This window comes from Hylobates moloch, unplaced genomic scaffold, assembly GCF_009828535.3.
Source record: "Hylobates moloch isolate HMO894 unplaced genomic scaffold, HMol_V3 SCAFFOLD_9, whole genome shotgun sequence".
Classification (NCBI taxonomy): Eukaryota; Metazoa; Chordata; class Mammalia; order Primates; family Hylobatidae; genus Hylobates; species Hylobates moloch.
This window is the reverse complement of record NW_026652284.1, coordinates 97,754,758-97,769,908: the sequence shown is the minus strand read 5'-3', so window position 1 is coordinate 97,769,908 and position 15,151 is coordinate 97,754,758. Positions and strand designations below refer to the sequence as shown.

Genomic DNA, 15,151 nt, shown 5'->3' with positions numbered 1-15,151 from the left:
GCAGCCATAAAAAAGAATGAGATCATGTCCTTTGCAGGGACATGGATGAGCTGGAAACCATCATTCTCAGCAAACTAACACAGGAACAGAAAACCAAACACCACATGTTCTCACTCTTAAGTGGGAGCTGAACAATGAGAACACATTGACACAGGGAGGGGAACATCACACACTGGGGCCTATTGGGGGGTGGGGGGAAAGGGGAGGTAGAGCATTAGGACAAATATCTAATGCATGCGGAGCTTAAAACCTAGATGATGGGTTGATAGGTGCAGCAAACCACAATGGCACATGTATACCAATGTAACAAACCTACACGTTCAGCACATGTATCCCAGAACTTAAAGTAAAATTTAAAAAAATTAGCTTAAGCCTCCTCAAAGAGACAAGAGTCTAGAAAACTATCAATATAATGATCTTAAGAAGACAAACACAGCAGTGCTTCAGCCTTTCCTTCCCCATCACTTCACCTGTTATAAAAGCATATCCTCTGGATTGTTGATATAAAACACTTGTCTTTAACACCTCAGAATCCTCTCCCATACTATGTCCTTGATATGGGAATTGCTTGCTTTGTGACATCCTCGGCCCTTTGAATCATGGAACCACCAATATGTGTAATCCCCAAACATGGGCGCTACCGTAATAATTCCCAACCCTGAAAGCTGGGCACTGCGCCCAGCTTTGGTCAGCAGTCTATAGAGCTCAGACTCTGCAATCAGATTCCCCAGGCATTGAATCCTGGCTTCCTATTTGCTCACTGGGCTTAAATGTCCCTAGATTTCCACATTTGTAAAATAAGGGGAAATAATATAGTACTCATGAGGCCTTAATGTAACACACACACACGCACACACACACACACACACACACACAGTAGTACAGGATAAAAGAGTTCCTCAGTCAATGTCAGTTATTAGTATTGCTAGCAATATTGGTGTATAGTTCTCTTATTTTTCTTTCTTTTCTTCCTTCTTTTCCTTCTTCCCCTTAAGATTTCTTTTTTCTTGTTTCTTTTTTTCTCATCATCATTACTTTTAATGGCGAAAACCAAAATTACCTTTGCACCAACCTAATATTATCATAATATTCTGGGAATAGGCTGTAGACCCATGCGATTTTGGTAAATAATGTGCCATGGTGGTGAGTAGGATCCAGGCTGTCAATGTCCATACTTTATGAGACTGAACACCCCTTCTTACAACTCTTGTCTTAGAAGGCAGGTAGGTGGAGAAAGAGGCAATAGGGAGGGTCTTGTGAACAAAGGAGAAAAGAGGGGGAAGATGGAAAGAGATATGGATAAAAAGGAGCCCCAGAGAATCCTCAGGGTGACATGCCCACAGGGTAGAGTATGAACAGGAAGTTATCTCCTTGAGCGCTTTACCATCTTAGGATGGGGAGAACGTATCTTCAATCATAACCACTACTGTGATTGATAACACCAAATGTAACTCTGTGTTTTGGGAAGGCCTGCTTTTGTATGAATAAAATTCCTGTAGGGCACTGGAAAGGATAGGAAGATATAAAAATGCAGTGGAAAAGGAGACCTAGAGAGAAACAGAAGCCTTTAGGGAAATGAGATGAGCACATATTGAAGCAGTGTTAGCAAATGGGCTGTCTGCGAAGCAGATTAAAAAGAGCGTAACTCACTTGAGGAAAGTCAGAAAAGGCTCTCTCTGTGGGGAGCAGCCACGTCATGCTCCCCATGACAACTTACCATCTGGCTGGCTGGCAGTTTTTCTTCAAGTGCTAGATGGTATTGAGAAGAAAGAAAATCCTTATTTTTTGCTTTTCAGATGATACCAGGAACTGCAGAGAGAGGTTTTCATCTGGAACCCAGAAAGGAAAAAGTTGAGCCATTACCCGGAACTGAAGGAATGAGCTGATTGGCTGGGGAGGCTTAGGGGCATGGACAACCAGCTTGGAGTCTGAGTCATTATCCCACTGAGCCATCAGTCTCAGGACAAGAGCGAGTGCCTTCACCTCATTCCCTTAAAGCCTGTAGTCTGACCCACAACAGAAAGAGAGTTTCTGTTCTGCCGCATCTCACTATGTGTACTCAGGCAATTTACTTATCCCCTCAAGGACTTAGTTTCCTAATCTGCAAAATGGGTGACAGAAGAATGATCAGGTTGTTGGTGTCCACTGGAAGTCACTAAAGCACAAACAGATGAACGGACTGGGAGCATGGGAAAGAGCTGCATTTTTGCTTTCCCTGCATCCACCCACTGCTTCATCCAGAACATTTCTGTTTCCTATGTGGATTATGTGTCTGCATCCCAGGGTGATATTAGGTCTGAACAAAGGACTTCAAAGCTAAGATGGAAATCCCACTGGCTTTGGCAATCTCTAGGGTTGCTTCTACTTATTTTCTGTTTCTGTTTGTCATGAACTCACATGAGAGAATATTGTGCTTAAGACCTGATGGGAAAGGGGCCCAGATAGAAATTAATCTAAAAAACGAGTGTGCCAAGAATAGAGGGGTTTTGGGTGAGGGGACCCTCAGGTCTTGCTTAGAAGGTGGTAGTGGAAAATTCCACACCTCACTGGAAGGGGCTGTTTCTTCCTGCCTTCTTCACATTGGTCTCTCTCAAATGTAAAACCGATCCTTCCCACCTCAGAATTGGGCCAAATCTGGTTTGAAGCATCCATTTCTTGCGAAGAGTCTGTCCTGTGGTGTGTAATTTAATTTAACATATATTCTCAAAGACAGTATAATAAAAATAGGTGCTGCTGGTTGCCCTAATTGGGACACACGTTACAGGAAATGGTTCACAGAGTTTAATCAAAGAGCCACACTGCAAGGAAAGTTACTACAAGCATCTAGCTGCCTTTATCTACAATTGACCCCAGAAGTTTAGACATTAGCATGTTTTTATAAATGGGTTTACATTGATAAAATTGCTGGTATTCAAAATACGTGGCTTGGCTAGAACTATGATAAATGTTATAGAAACCCTTCTGCACTTGTTTAAGGCAAAATAATCCACGGAACTCAGTAGTCCATATTCTTCGCAGTGGTACCAAAGCTTGATTCTGAACCTGTCCTTTGCCTAGCAACTGATTCTGAGATTGCTGGATTCATCCTCAAAGATTAACAGAGGCTCCCGCCTGTAATCCCAGCACTTTGGGAGGCTGACGTGGGCGGATTACCTGAGGTCAGGAGTTTGAAACCAGCCTGGCCAACATGGTGAAACTCTATTTCTACTAAAAATACAAAAATTACCTGGGTGTGGTGGTGGGTGCCTGTAATCCCAGCTACTTGGGAGGCTGAGGCATGAGAATCGCTTGAACCCGGGAGACGGCCCTTACAGTGAGCCGAGATTGTGCCACTGAACTCCAGCCTGGGTGATAGGGTGAGACTCAGTCTCAAAAAAAAAAAGAAAGAAAGAAAAGAAACAGATTAACAGAATCCCTGCTTCCAGAACACTGTTACTTTTGCTTTATGCAAAGACATGGTCAGGATAATTAAGAGGGCAAAGATTTGAGATTTATCCAGTTTATAAGGCAGATTATATGCCTTTTAAAAATTCTATTGCTAATAAACACTTGTATGAATGGCAAACTTTGTTTTGCTTCCTGCTTCTGATAGAACCTGGGAGCAAAGTTTTAGAGGCAGAAACTTACGCCTTTTCTACTCAAAGGATGGTGCATGCAACCATCAGCAGGGCCACTCTAGATCTACTGAATTAACAAATGTATACTAACAGGATCCCAGGCAATTCATAGCCAAGTTAAAGTTTGAGGAGTTCTGTTACAGACTTCAACTACTAACTCTAGATAGTTACTGTTTTCTATCTAATAATCCGATAATCATCAAACCCAAGATTGGCTTACACTAATTTGCAACAGATAGCAAGAAGAGCTTCCCAGGATTTTATGTTGTGAGCCTTCTGAAGGGAACTTGGAAGGAGGGTAAAAGAAAATCAAGAAAGAAAACAAAGCTTAGCAGGGGCTGCAAACTCAGATAACTACACAGACAAGGCCAGTTAGGAAAACAAAGTGAGAATGACGGAAACTACCGCAACTGGCGAATTCATGCCTCTTCCATAAACAGCTACCATTACTCAGCTCTGGATTGGTGCCACACAGAATGTGGGCCTAGTGATGCCTGAACTTATGATTTTGTTTCAGAAGCCCAGAATATACATTTTAATGAAAAATTCCCTTTTATTCAATGAGGCCCAATAGAGTAAGTCTAATTCTATTATCTAAAAACAACTGAACAAACTCCCTCACCAAGTTCTTCAAAGGGCCCACAGCAAGTCACTTCTTTCTGTATTTCTATTTGTATATTCCTTTCATGGGCTATTATTAGAGAACATGTAATTTTCCAAATTCATTAGAATAATAATGATATGCTTGGGAGACCTGAGCCAAAGACTCTGAGCCTGTATTGCTGATTTCAATTGGAGATGATATCCTTGGACAGCTGGCAACCTGCAGCTTGCCAATGGGGCTTCAATTTTTTGACAGGAAATCTGAGAGCTTGAAGACCACACTACTTCATGGCTATCTGAATGGGGAGCTACTATAAGTTTTGCAAGTTGGCAATATGCAATTGAGTTCAGAGTTAGTGTGTTTGATTAGCAGAGTGTTATTTCTCTGGAGAGACACAGGGCATTGGGTGGTGGAAGCTCTTAGAACCCCAAGGTAAATGTAATGAGCTGCTTCCCTGTCAATATGCCCGACACTTGAATTTTTTCAATGCATTGTCTAAAGACTACCAGCATTAGAATTTCTTTATCTTGTAAAATGCAGAATCGCAGGTCTGAATACAAATCTACTAAATAAAAATCCTGGGAGTAAATTTACAAAAGAGCATTTTAACAGACACCCCAGATGGTTGTTATGTATATTAAAATTGTTGAGCTATAGCATTTCCATGAGATGATATTTGGTAGTAGCCAATTGATCCCTGTTTCTACCAAGGATAGAATGAAAAGAAATGCACTTTCTCTGTTGCGAGAATTAGCGTGTGGAGGAAGTGATAATAGTATTAGAATGCTCCTGTGATGTTATTATGCCAGGGAGCCAACACCCCTGATTTATGTCAGGTATGTCTGGGCTATAAGCCAGTTCTTTACGGGGAAAGAATGTTCTGACTTGTATTTTCCTATTTCAGTGGTGTACATACTCCTGCCATGGTCAATTTCATGTTACCAACATGATGTTTCTGAACACAAAGTTGGGAAGGGATGGGCAGAATGGGCTCTCAAGAGCCTGTGCCAGTTCGTTCCAGCTCATCACAGAGGAGGCCCTCGCAAAGCAGACCCAGAAATAGATCTAAGTTCAGGGAACAACGGCAATGTTACAAAAAAGGAATGATTTTAACCAACTAGAAATTTATATCAAATACCAGTGTCGTGTTTCAGATGGCTAGGTTGAACTAGGCAGAAACTTCATTTACTTAAATGAAGTTAGTTTATAGATCCGGGATGGATTTCTTGAAACTGAGTGTCTGAATCTCCTGTGGATCTTGTTAAAATGCAACTTCTGGTTCAGTAGGCTCTGAGGGGTGACCTGAGATTTTGTATTTCTAAGAAGCTTCCAGGTGAGGCTGATGATGCTGGTCCATGGTCCATATTTGGAGAACCTCAGCCTGGACTCAAAGTGACTCACTGTGCCTTTTCCCTGGAATCCTAACCAAAGCCTCAAAAGTTACCACTCTAAGGGGTTAAAAAGTTGTACCCTACCTAATTAGCTTGGGAAGAAATGGAAACAGAGAGCTCCAAACACTAGAAAAACAGTCCTGGCATTTGGCTGATCAGTTTAACAGTGGTCTTCCCCAAGGATGTAGTAACCGGAATTGGAGGAAAGACTTTGGCGTAGAGACGAAAATAAAGGGCAATTCCCTATCTGTGTGAGTGACTGCAAATGGGGATCATGAAAAAAGCTGACTGTGAAATCTGCTTTACTAGAGATGATTATAGATATGATAAAATGATTTACTAGAGGTGATTATAGACATGATAAATCAATTGCCCATCACAGGCATGATAAATCAATTGCCTGTAGCTGCCACACTGGACATGGGAGCTCTAGGAACATCCACTGAAATTAGAGCTTCTGCCTGATGTCACTCTAGATGTACCACTTTAGAGCTCCTAAAACATTTCTGAAGAGTTTTGAAGAGTTGGGAGCCAAGAAATCCAAATGTGTTAGTGACATAATAAATCTCTCCTCTTTTTGTCTGAACAATACAGTGTTGGTGAGTGTTTATGGGTAATGCTAAGCGTTGTGCTAGATGTTTCATTTACATTTCCTCCAAATTCCCCACCAATTGTGAGGAGTGAGTATTACTGTCTCCATCCTCAGAGGAGAAATTGAGTCTCAGTGAAATGACATAATGTGCCTAACGCCAAGGTGCAAGTGACAGAGCCAGGATTCCAACCCCAGTCTGCTTCTGAATTTTTTTTTTTGCTTCTTCTTGTATACAAAACTTTTGAGACTATGGATTATGGCTTCTCTCTTCTTTATTTCACCATTGACTACCCAGGGATGGGTGTGTGCGTGTGTGCATGTGTGCGTGTGTGCATGTGTGTGTGTGTGTACATGCATGTGTGTGCATGTGTTTATATATACAAAAAGTGTATACTCAACTTTGTTTATCAGGCTCTCAGAAAATAACTTTGCAAATGGAAATAAAAGTTTTAAATCCATATTACATACATATTTATATTATTTATATGTTCATATAGGTGAATATGATGTAAATAATTCCAATATTATTTTATAATTTTTTTTTTGAGATGGAGTCTCACTCTGTCACCAGGTTGGAGTGCAGTGGCGCAATCTCGGCTCACTGCAACCTCTGCCTCCCGCATTCAAGTGATTCTCCTGCCTCAGCCTCCCGAGTAGCTGGAACTATGGTTGCCCACCACCACGCCCAGCTAATTTTTGTATTTTTAGTAGAGACGGGGTTTCACCATGTTGGCCAGGCTGGTCTCGATCTCTTGACCTCATAATCTGCCAGCCTCAGCCTCCCAAAGTGCTGGGATTACAGGCACGAGCCACTGTGCCTGGCCATTTTATAATTTTTGCATATAATTTTCAATAAGCAACTGTTAGAATCTATTAATGATGCACAAGAAAATGTATATGTGGTATGGTATGAGAATGCATCTGGACCACTCAGAGGGAAATCAACAAACCAACAGAAGAATGGAGTTGGAGATGTTTTGTACATTCAATTGGCACAGGACTGAAGGACATTTAAAGACTTGACAAATGTCTTGACTCAGTGGCAAGTTTGAGTCAAGCTAGGTATAAGAAGCCCTCCTCAGACTCCAGGAGTTTGAGTTCAGTCTACTCAAAATCTGGATGACTTTCTATTCCCCAAAGGGAAGTCAGCTCGGCTCCCTAGAGACCTCAAACTCAAGGACACTCAGGGAAGGGTGTCAGATTCCCCATGCATTAAAGGGAGCATCTCAGCTCTATCATCACCAACAGTCCCCCTGATAACCTTTCAGCAGCCCCTTCAAGGTCATGGCACTGATATTAAAAGTTGTGGGCTGTAACTACCTGAGAAAGGATTTCCCTACCTCCTTTGCTTGGCGTGGGGTAAAAAGTATGTGGCTTTTTGTTTTGTCTTACTTAAAAATATTTATTCAATTTTAATTGACAAAAATTGTACATATTTATGGTGTGCAACATGTTTTGAGATATACACACATTTTGAAATTATTAAATCAAGTTAATTAACATATTCATCACCTCACATATGGAGATTTAAGATCTACCCTCAGCAATTTTCAAGTGTACATTCCATTACTATTAACTACAGTCACCATGCTGTACAATAGACGTCTAGAAGTTATTTGTCTTGTCTAACTGAAGCTTTATACCCTTTCACCAACATCTCCCCACATTCCTTTCCTCTTCTCAATGCCTTGTAACCACTATTCTATTCTCTGCTTTTATGAGTTTAATTGTTTTATGTTCCACATATAAGTGAGATCATGCAGTATTTATCTTTCTGCAACTGCCTTATTTCACTTAGCATAATGTCCTCCAGGTTCATCCATGTTATCATAAATGACAGGATTTTCTTCTTTTTTTATGGCTGAATAGTATTCTCATTGTGTTTATAAAGCATATTTTTTCATTCATATATCCAATGATGGACATCTAGGTTGATTCCGTATATGGGCTATTGTGAATAATGCTGCAGTGAATATAGGGGTGCAAATATCTTCTCAACAAGCTAATTGCATTTCCTGTGGATATAGACCCAGAAGTGGGATTTCTAATAGATCTATTTTTAAATTTTTGACAAACTTCTGTATTGTTTTGAAAAATGGCTGTACTCATCGACAATCCCATTAATAGTGTGCAAGGGTTGGTTACCTTTTCTCCACATTCTCACCAACACGTGTTATGTTTTGTCTTTTTGATAATGGCCATTCTAACAAGTGAGGTAATATCTCACTGAAATTTTGATTTGCAATTCCCTGATGATTAGTAATGTTGATCACCTTTTCATATACCTGTTTGGCCATTTGTATATCTTCTTTTGAGAAATTATTTAGGTCATTTGCACATTTTTAAATCAGGTTATTTGTTTTTTTGCTATGAAGTTGTTTGTGTTGGTACATGCTTTTTGAAAAGAGACTCAGTTCTAGCTATATCAACTTCTAACTTTGATAATATGCCAGACACTGTTGGTGTTGGTTCAGTTACCACTTCTCTCCCCTCCCTCCCTTTCTCTCCTCTTCCTCCCTTTCTTCCTCTATTCCTTCCTTCCTTCCTGACAAAACCATCCTCCAGTAATGGTGAAAATGCTATATACTCGCTTCCCCATCATCCCTTACAGCTAAAGATGGCCATGTGATCCATTTTGCCAAATTAGATTTAAGGAGAAATCTGTTAGGGGGCCCTGGGTAAATTTTCTGTTATGATGGAAAGGATGTTGCAGGAAGAGAAGCCTTTGCACCCTTTTATTTGGCCTGTGGTCTTAGCTGTGTAAACAAGTAATGTCTGGAGCTGCTGCAGCCATCATATAACCATAAGACTAGAAGCTTGCAAACTAAAAGCCAACACACCAAGAAAGGATGCATGGAAGGATGGATAGAGCCAGGGTCCTTGGTGTTATCATTAACCTGCTGATTCAGCCCTGAGACCAAGACTTTCAAACTCTTTGTTATGGGGCATAACTTGAAATGAATTTTGTTTAAGCCATTGTTAGGTATGGTTACCTGTGGTTTAAAGCACCCTCAGTGATACCCAAGTTACATAATCTCTCTGAGCCTAAACTTCCTCATCTAAAAAGTGAGGCTAACATCACCCAGGAGAGTTACTGGTAATTAGAGAATTTGGTCTACATACGGTCACCTGATGTAATGTGTGCACTCAATGCAGGTATTCAGTACATTTTAGCTAAATGTGAAGAAAAATTCATAGTATTAAGCAGTTCTTTTGGTTGATATGAATATTGCTACAGCTACTTGATGAACCTTCTGATGTAGAGCATGAATAGACAGTACAATGATTTATTTGCTTTATGCTGCTTTATATTATTACTTTTTATATAAATGTCATGTGTACAGCAATATTCATACCTACATTTAGGTATTTTTTTTCAACCATACTTTTCAGTGCTTTGTTAGGGAACTATTTTTCCCTTCTCTGAGAAAGCAGGTTTATCACAATAGAGTTTAAAGGCTCAGAAAATAGTCTGTTTACTCACATTATCTATCCATTTAAAAGATCTCTCTACATATGTCTAAGCTAGTTTAAGCCTCATGATATCAGATTTTCCTGGTAACATTTCCCAAGTTTTTATTAGCTTCAGCAGGCCATAGACTTTACCAGACCTTGGATAGGATGTTCATTGCTCTAATATGAAAATATTGTGAAACTCATTTTCCTCCCAGATAAGGGAAATGAGCTTGCTGGCAAAGCTGCCTTCTTCTGTCCCTTCAGAAGTGGCTGTTCTCACAGACTCTTGGGTAGTTGCTGAATTCAGCTTTATTTTTCTGCTTCTTAGAAAGCAATCAACTTGTCTATGAAAATCGTCTTCCATTGTCAGGCCAACAATGGCCCTTACAGTCTCCTCTCTGTCTTGAGTGGAATTGAAAAGGCATTGGTCTCTTCCAATTCCAAAGGGGAAGAAAGAGCCAAGGCTCTGCTCCTGAAGTGCCTGAGTAAAGTACTCCTGTGCCTTCCTTCCTTTTCCGCAAAGTGTACAAAATTGCCCTCCCTCGCTGGATAGTTTTCAAGAGGGGCAGAATTGACAACTTCTTATATAATATTTTCCTCTTATCTATTTTTTGCAGTACACCACACTTCAAGATGCAGAGACCTACTTATATGGTAAAAGTGGCTGTGGCAGCTGGTTTGGCATCAGCTGGTGCTGAACTGACAAGCTACTGGGGAAGGGAGCCGGCACACACATCCACACTGGTCATATAGGTTAAGGTCATATGATCGTGGCATCTCGCTGAATTCAGATCCAAAATATTAGTCAAAATACAGCTTTCATAAGTCTTATTAACATCTGGAGGCAGAGATTCAATACTTTTAGAACATTCTGGAACATACCTAGTCAAGCAAGCCACTTCTTCAAGAGTGAAACATAGTACCTATGAGCATAGATTTTACAATAAGAGTGATCTGAATTTCTTTTGCTGTGCAGAAGCTCTTTAGTTTAATTAGATCCCATTTGTCAATTTTGGCTTTTGTTGCCATTGCTTTTGGTGTTTTAGACATGAAGTCCTTGCCCACGCCTATGTCCTGAATGGTATTGCCTAGGTTTTCTTGTAGGATTTTAATGGTTTTAGGTCTAACATTTAAGTCTTTAATCCATCTTGAATTAATTTTTGTATAAGGTGTAAGGAAGGGATCCAGTTTCAGCTTTCTACATATGGCTAGCCAGTTTTCCCAGCACCATTTATTAAATAGGGAATCCTTTCCCCATTTCTTGTTTTTGTCAGGTTTGTCAAAGATCAGATAGTTGTAGATAGGCAGCATCATTTCTGAGGGCTCTGTTCTGTTCCATTGATCTATGTCTCTGTTGTGGTACCAGTACCGTGCTGTTTTGGTTACTGTAGCCTTGTAGTATAGTTTGAAGTCAGGTAGCGTGATGCCTCCAGCTTTGTTCTTTTGGCTGAGGATTGACTTGGCGATGCAGGCTCTTTTTTGGTTCCATATGAACTTTAAAGTCGTTTTTTCCAATTCTGTGAAGAAAGTCATTGGTAGCTTGATGGGGATGGCATTGAATCTATAAATTACCTTGGGCAGTATGGCCGTTTTCACGATATTGATTCTTCCAACCCGTGAAACTACCATCAGAGTGAACAGGCAACCTACAGAATGGGAGAAAATTTTTGCAACCTACTCATCTGACAAAGGGCTAATATTCAGAATCTACAATGAACTCAAACAAATTTACAAGAAAAAAACAAACAACCCCATCAAAAAGTGGTCAAAGGACATGAACAGACACTTCTCAAAAGAAGACATTTATGCAGCCAAAAAACACATGAAGAAATGCTCATCATCACTGGCCATCAGAGAAATGCAAATCAAAACCACAGTGAGATACCATCTCACACCAGTTAGAATGGCCATCATTAAAAAATCAGGAAACAACAGGTGCTGGAGAGGATGTGGAGAAATAGGAACACTTTTACACTGTTGGTGGGGCTGTAAACTAGTTCAACCATTGTGGAAGTCAGTGTGGCGATTCCTCAGGGATCTAGAACTAGAAATACCATTTGACCCAGCCATCCCATTACTGGGTATATACCCAAAGGACTATGAATCATGCTGCTATAAAGACACATGCACACGTTATGTTTATTGCGGCACTATTCACAATAGCAAAGAGTTGGAACCAACCCAAATGTCCAACAACGATAGACTGGATTAAGAAAATGTGGCACATATACACCATGGAATACTATGCAGCCATAAAAAATGATGAGTTCATGTCCTTTGTAGGGACATGGATGAAACTGGAAAACATCATTCTCAGTAAACTATCGCAAGGACAAAAAACCAAACACCGCATGTTCTCACTCATAGGTGGGAATTGAACAATGAGAACTCATGGACACAGGAAGGGGAACATCACACTCCGGGGACTGTTGTGGGGTGGGGGGAGGGGGGAGGGACAGCATTAGGAGATATACCTAATGCTAAATGACGAGTTAATGGGTGCAGGAAATCAACATGGCACATGGATACAAATGTAACAAACCTGCACATTGTGCACATGTACCCTAAAACCTAAAGTATAATAATAAAAAAAACGAAATATAAGCATCGCATCTGAAAGCATTTTGAAATAATTCAGAAACATATAATAAATGGACATAAAACTTGCTAAAAAAAAAGTGATCTGAATTTGAATCTTGCTTCTGTCACTTACTAGTTATGTGTCCTGAAGGCAAATTTTTTAACCTCAGTTTCCTCATTTGTACCACAAGGGTTTTAATAAAATCTGCCTGTATACCCAAATCCCCAAGTATACAAGAATCTGCATGTACCCAAGTCCTGAAGTGGGCCCTGCAGACACATGAGTTTCATATCCCGTGACTGCTCTATTTTTAATCTGTGTTTTGTTGAGAGAAATCCACATATAAGTGGACCTGTAGAGTTCAAATCTGCATTGTTCAAGGGTCAGTATTTATTTTTCTAAATACTTCATATTCTCCTATGGATCACTCATTTATACAACAAATATTTATTGAGTGCCTGTTATGTGCCAGGAAATACTCTCTTTTTGCTAATGTTCAAAATGCTTCATCCACCTTGAAGGGCATGTGGTTTACAACCCCCATCCCAGTCAGCTGTAGATCTCTATGCAGGTGCCATTTAATCAGCACTTTCCTTTAGAAAGCACGGCCCCACTGAAAGAAGGCAGTCCACCCCATAGCAGGAAGTCAAACCTCTTCTCACCTAGGTTTTGTGCTCTGTTACCAAACCTGGTTTGTGAGAGGATTTCAATTCCCTGCGAGAGTCCTTGGAGCACAGGTCTTCCTGAATTTACAGCTAACGAGCCTCATGTAGCGAAAGGCTAAAGCATTGCTTTGATTTGCTAGCTGCCTTTGGATCCACTGACGGTGAAAAGCCTCGAGTTTGCCTGGTGGCTTCTGAGCAAGTATGTACCTAGAGACAAAGAAAATAGATGAAAGTGTGAAGGACATCTGGGGGTGGGAAATATAAAGGGAGATGATATTAGCGCCATTCTCAGATAATATGCTCTTTTTCTTTTCCACGACCTGTTCAGAAAGACCTTTACAACCCTGAAGAAGCAGAAAATAAGATAAAGTGTTCTGTGAGAAAAGACTCCGAGAAAAAAAGCAAGATGCTGTTCGTATGTTTCAGGAAGCTATGATTCTGAAGTGGTGTTGGTCATCTAGCCATAGTAGAAGGGCATATGTGTTGGTAGCAGTGGTGTGGACAGGAGTACTTAACATTTACCAAGTGCTTGTTATGAATCAGGTCCATGCTAAGTCTGTGCAAATACGATTATCTTTTTTTGTTGTTGTTTTTTAGGGCAAGGGTTTTGCTGATTGCTGGGAGGAGTTCAAGGTCTGAAGAGTCTAACTCTTCCAGAGACATTGAGATTTTAATACCACACATCTGTCAGTGTTATAACCATGTTTTTGACTTCTGTAGTAAGTATATTGGTTAAAAACAAGGACTTTTTAGTTTTTGTGGAGACGGAGGTCTCGCTTATATTGCCCAGGCTGGTCCTGAACTCATGGGTTCAAACAATCCTCCCACCTCTGCCTCCTTGGGATTGCAGGTGTAAGCTGCTGCACCTGAATAACTGGGGGGCTGAAGTGGGAGGTTCGCTTGAGCCTGGGAGGTTGAGGCTGTAGTGAGCCATGATTGTGTCACTGCACTCCAATCTGGGTGACAGAGCAAGACCTTGTCTCAAAAAAAGAAAAAAAAAAAAAAAAAAAGGCACCAGTACTCTAGAGCCAGACTGACTGAGATTTGAGGCCAGTTCAGCTACTTTCTAGCTGTGTGGCCTTGGGCAAGTGATTTAACCTCTCTGGGTTTCTGTTTTCTGGTCTGTAAAATGGAAGGAATACTATAGTTTTTATTTTAGGAGGTTGTGTGGATTAAATGAGTTACTACATTTAGAACAGGGTCTGGCAGAAAAAAAAAATCTACCATCTTTGTTGATTCCCTATAACTTCTCCAGGGAAAAACGTGTGCCTTGCTTTCAGTCTTCACCCTTTTTTCTAACATGTGCTTAAGGTTCCTGATCTGTAAAAAGTGAATAATTTAATATCTATCTCATATGGTTATTTTCATGATTTAGTGATATACTGTATATTACTACCTCTTCATAACAGGCTGTCAATCAGTGAGTTTGGACTACTCTTGATATCGTAGTATAGAAGCTTATTCTAAGATTTTGCTTTATCTTTAATTTTATGGGTGCCACAATGAATGCATTCATATATAAATTTAATCATTAACCTATAATTATTTTGACTTCAAAAGTATTATTTCTTGCATCAAGTGTTGTTTTTAAAAAAGAAGTAACTGCTTGAGGCAATGTACAAAGTAAAAAGATTATTTCCTAATCTGTGGGAACTTGCAAACTACAATGAATTCTGATTCAAGCAAACTCAACCACTATAATTGGCTATCTGTGAGTGTCATAGCACTGTGCTGGGTGGGGAAAGAGGGAGAATTAATCCCATTCCCAGGAGCTTTTCATTTACTTGGGCAGACAAAGCTTCACACACATGAAACTAAAACATTAGAGCAGAGGGCAGATGTGATGAATCCATGAGCCCTCAGAGTTCAGGGATGACAGAAATCAGTGTGGAAAGATCTCGGGGGCAGCAGTGGGCTTTGAGATGAATCTTGAAGGATGGTTCAGGATTTAGCCAGAAAGAACAAAGAGGGCACAGTAGGGTATCCAGGCTGAAGAAGAGGTCATGCCAAGGCTGGCTTTGCCCACACATGTGATTGAGGTGAGAGGTGAAGCATCCTGAAAGGCAGTTATTGCAGTTGGTGTGTTCAAGGGAGATACACATTTATAAAACATATTTGAAACAAAGACTGACAAAAATTGGAGATGGATAAGACAAAAATGATAGAAGGAAACAGATAGGATCAAAATAGCTCTGGGCAGGGCAGGGAGTTAGGGCTTCGCTAAAAGAGAAAATGGCAGTGGTGA

At 40.3% G+C, this 15,151-nt stretch overlaps 1 long non-coding RNA gene across 2 annotated transcripts in view; it reads right to left on the bottom strand.

Annotated features, from left to right (window-relative positions):
- Positions 1 to 6,650, bottom strand: part of LOC116813540 (uncharacterized) — an 85,169-nt gene extending 78,519 nt beyond the window's left edge. Inside the window, exons 1-3 of one of the 2 annotated variants that reach the window (XR_004370991.2) lie at positions 3,227 to 6,650; positions 2,543 to 2,671; positions 1,718 to 1,829 (exon numbers count right to left, since the gene is read on the bottom strand). This is a non-coding gene — a long non-coding RNA (uncharacterized LOC116813540). The remainder of the gene's footprint in view (positions 1 to 1,717; positions 1,830 to 2,542; positions 2,672 to 3,226) is intronic. The other variant, XR_004370992.2, reaches the window with a different exon arrangement.
- Between the last annotated feature and the right edge of the window lie 8,501 nt (positions 6,651 to 15,151).